This window comes from Rhea americana, unplaced genomic scaffold (genome assembly GCF_003343005.1).
Source record: "Rhea americana isolate MKP2758 unplaced genomic scaffold, rheAme1 scaffold_384, whole genome shotgun sequence".
Taxonomy (NCBI): Eukaryota; Metazoa; Chordata; class Aves; order Rheiformes; family Rheidae; genus Rhea; species Rhea americana.
In genome coordinates this window covers 1-4,428 of record NW_028186517.1, presented here as the reverse complement: position 1 = coordinate 4,428, position 4,428 = coordinate 1, and positions in this window count along the sequence as shown.

Here is a 4,428-nt window from a genome sequence, read left to right as displayed (position 1 = left end):
CGGGCCGAGGCTGCCTCCCCGCCTCGCCAGCGCCCCGCGCAGTTCAAGGCAGCCAAGGGAAACCGTGTCGACCCCCCTCCGGCCCCCGCGCCTCTCCCCGGGGCCCCTCGGGGGCAGCGTGGCCCTGGGGGCCCGGCCGCGTCCCACGCCGGCCTCCACGCGGCCTCGACGGCGCGGGCCGCAGCCTCGAGGGAGCGCGCTGCAGAAATGCTTGGGTAACGGGGAGCCGCGGTCCCGGCGCCTCTGGGAGCCTTTGGGTGGGCGCACAGAGAAGAGGCCCCAGGGTGGGGAGCGGGTCTCGCAGCACCGTGGGTGGCATGGGTGGGCTGAAGGAGCATCCCCAAGCAGTCAGCGAGTCCTTCCTTTCGCAGTGATCCAGAAAGCTGCTTCTCCATCAGTAGTACAGGGGCACAAAGTCTTCCTTTGGTGAGAGTTGCCCTGCGACCATGCAGAAGCTGGAARAGGAAGCAGGTTGACCATAGGGATGTTCTCAGCCTTCAGGAGCTGTGGAGCTGGCAGCTGGTCCCCTTACAAACTGACAAATGAGTGAAAATGCAGGTCTTGATGCGCAGAATCGTCTTACAGTAGGCTCCGCACCAGAGCAGGGAAGGCAGCAGTATGGGGTGCRGGCTTGTCCTGAGGAGGCTGGTGTCACAAATGGGGGTTATTCAGGCTGCCAGGGGCTGCAGGGACCCCTCTAGGAGATAAGTGCTGTGACAGGGGGACACTGAACAGCCTGAGGCCTGATTGGGGCCTAGAGCTGAGAAATGACTTTCCCTAGATTTGCCCAGCAGGAGAGCTGGGCAAAATCCAGAGGAAATGGGAAAACTTCCTCAGATTTGGGAGGAGTGGCTGATACACCAGAGGGCTGTGCTGCCATTCAGAGAGACTTGGACAGCCTGGAGAGCTGGGTGGAGAGGAACCCCCTGGGGTTCAAGAAGGACGAGTGCAGAGTTCTGCACCTAGGGTGAAATAACCCTAGGCACCAGTACAAGCTRGGGGCTGAGCTGCTGGAAAGCAGCTCTGCAGAGAAGGACCTGGGAGTSCTGGTGGATGACAAGCTGACCATGAGCCAGCAATGTGCCTTTGTGTCCAGGAAGGCCAATGGTATCCTGGAGTGCTTTAGGAAGAGTGTTGCCAGCAGGTCGAGGGAGGTGATCCTGCCCCTCTTCTCAGCCCTGGTGAGGCCTCATCTTGAGTACTGTGTCCAGTTTTGGGCTCCCCAGTACAAGAGAGACATGGAGCTACTGGAGAGAGTCCAGCGTAGGGCTATGAAGATGATCAGAGGGCTGGAGCATCTGCCSTCTGAGGAACGGTTGCGAGAGCTGGGCCTCTTTAGCCTGGGGARGAGAAGACTAAGGRGGGATCTTATCAATGTGTATAAGTATCTGAAGGGAGGATGTCAAGGGAATGGGACTAAATTCTTTTCAGTAGTGCCATGTGACAGGASTAGAGGCAATGGGCACAAACTGGAACACAGGAAGTTCCACCTGGATGTGAAGAGGAATTTCTTTACTGTGAGAGTGATGGAGCACTGGAAGAGGTTGCCCAGAGAGGTTGTGGAGTCTCCTTCTCTGGAGACATTCAAGGCCTGCCTGGATGCAATCCTGCCTAACATGTTCTAGGTGACCCTGCTTGAGCAAGGGGTTGGACTAGATAATCTCCAGAGGTACCTTCCAACCTTACTCATTCTGTGATTCTGAGTGGCATATGCCTTGCTTTTGAACCAGCTGTGGAGGAGTGGAAAGACTTGGAGGACTGGGGACCCCAGGAAGGGGGCTGCTGTCTACTATAGAGGTGGGGAGTAGGGGACTGCGCCCTGCTGTGGACTTGGCTGAGYCCATGAATCCTGCAGCAAGTATGCWTGATAGAAGGCAAGTCCAAGGTCTTCAGCTACTGGGAGGCCTGGGGCCTCTTGCTGAGGCTGAGGCAGGGGAAGATGCGATCCTTTTCCGCAGGAGGTGCRTACTGGTGGAGGATCTCTGTTGCCAAGTAAAAGAGGTGCAGGAGGAAGTCAGCGGAGCACAGCCTCAGAGATGACAAGAGAGAGATGGACTGGATCTTCCCCCAAACCCTGCAGCTTCAGGATCCTAAACCCCCAACTGTCCAAAATGAAGGGCAGGCAGCTTGTGCATTTTGGATTGGGAAATGGAGACTCCCATGATGGCAAAGGCTGGAAGCTGGTGACTTCTGGCAACAAGAGGATGGCTCCTGCTTCCTCTGTAGGAAGAGCAACAAGAAAGGCTTCTACAAGGATAGCAGCGGCAAAGGGAAGACTTGGGAAAATGTGGGCTCATTGCTGAATAGGGCAAGTGATCTGAAAAGAAGGGGCATGGAAAAGGCCAAGGTATTCAAGGCCTTCTTCCCTCGGGTCTTTACTGGTCAGATGAGCCTACAGAAATCCCGAGGCACTGATACCAGTAGGAAAGTCTGGACCAAGGATACCTTAACTTTGGTGGAGTAGGATCAGGTTCAGGAACAGTTAAACAAACCAGACATACACAAGTCCATGTGACCTGACAAGATGCACCCATGAGTACTGAGGTACCTGGCTGATGTCATTGCGAGGCCAATCTTGATTATTTTTGAAAGTCACTGAAGGGTGAAGGATTTCATACCCCAGGGTCAGTACTGTGCCCAATACTGTTTAACCTCTTCATTAAGAACTTTGGCGAGGGGACAGAGGGTACCCTTGGCAAGTTTGGAGATGATACACAACTGGAAGATGTGGTTGATGGTTGTGCTACCCTTTGGAGGGACCACAGTACTGGAGCAAAGGGAGCAGGGCAGGTGCAGGGATGGGAGCCAGCTCCAGCCAAGAGCCCAGCTGACAATGCAGATCCATGGTGATGAGGCAGAGCGGAGGACCAGCTGGGCAATCAGCCTCTGTGTCAGGGTCCAGAACTGGATAATAGGGGCCCATGGGAAGCACAGACATGGCTGCAACCCAGCTGGAGCTTCAGCTCGTGGACTGGAACAGCATGAATTACAGAATAAGCATGGCTTATTTCCCTTCCAAGGGGCATCTAGGGGCTGTGAGGAATAAAGCTCTGCTAAGGACCCTCCAGAAAGAGTTCACAGCAGAAGACAGTGACCCTCCAGAAACTACAGAGAAAAGGAAGAGACCTATACAAGGAAAAATGACTTCAGACATGCCAGTGTCATGTGGAATACAAGGAAGTGGTGTGAATCARTGTCCTCTGGATCAGCTACAGTACGGGCAGCTCCTGAATTAGTCTGGCTTGCTTTTTTCAGAACAGATTTCTGTACTATTGTGAATCAATGGCGATTTAATAGCCTGTGCATCTGGTGATATTCTGGGGGAAAACCACGGCTCCTTTGAACCATTGCCACTCTTCCCTGGCTTGAGCTCCCTGATCCTGGAAGTGGATCTGCATAGGGAGAACATCAGCAGAAGTTCAGGAAAGACAYGAAGTCTGCCTTGCTGAACTGAACTGGAGAGTCGGGGCTTCTGTAAGAGGCTGAAGTTTCATTTCTTTTGTGTCTTTGTCATTAGTAAAAGGGTTTTAGTGACCTGCAGGTTGCAAGCAGAACTTCTGTGTTATAGTAGAAAGACTGTTTTAGACATTTTTTCCTTCTCCAATCTGTATTTCATATCTGAGTGAGCTGCAAAACTTGATGCAGACTTTCTCAGATGTAACATTGCTGTGCAGGTTGTTTAAAAAACTAGTATTAACAGGCTAGACACTTTTATGAGGAGTTGATTCTTAACCTCATCTTGTCACTTTGTAGAAAGAAACACTACTGTGTGTGTGTTTGTGTGCGTGTTAAAAGCAGCTCTCTAATCAAGAAGGCAACATACTGTCCAGTTTTGCCCTTGGAAAGCAAGCCTGCCTTTATGTTGTCTTTTGTTCAGCTTATCTGCAGCTTGGAAATTTTAGCAGATAGCCACAACCTTCTCTGTGGATAGCTCAGACCTTAACTATGAAGCGACAACTGCCTTTCCATGTAAAGCCAGATTACACTCTAACCAGAACAAATTTGCATCTCCTTATCCACTGAGGTGTGTGTTTATGTACTCCTTATTGCCTGGGAGAGAGGCTGCCCACTCTCCTTGCTCCTGCCTGCCTCTTCCCAGGCCCTCTGGAGCATCTGCTGCCCCTGGCACTTTCACACCACACCAAGGAAAGGCTCACACCAACTCGGAAAGCCGCTTTATTTCCAGGCATAAAAGCCATTTTGGTGGTAAGCGCCCAGCGCGCAGTCTTGCTGCTCTCTGCTCCGGAGGCGGCTCATCAGCGAAGTACTGTAGGGTTCAGGAGGAAGATGTTGTGCCACCGGAGATGTTGCTGGCAAGGTTCTGGTGCACGGCCACCCGCCACCCCCTTTGAGTGGGCGGGATGTGTGAGCCCAGGCCAGGCTCCAAGGCTGCTTCTGTCCCCCGAGGCGGGGCTGCAGAAGACCCTC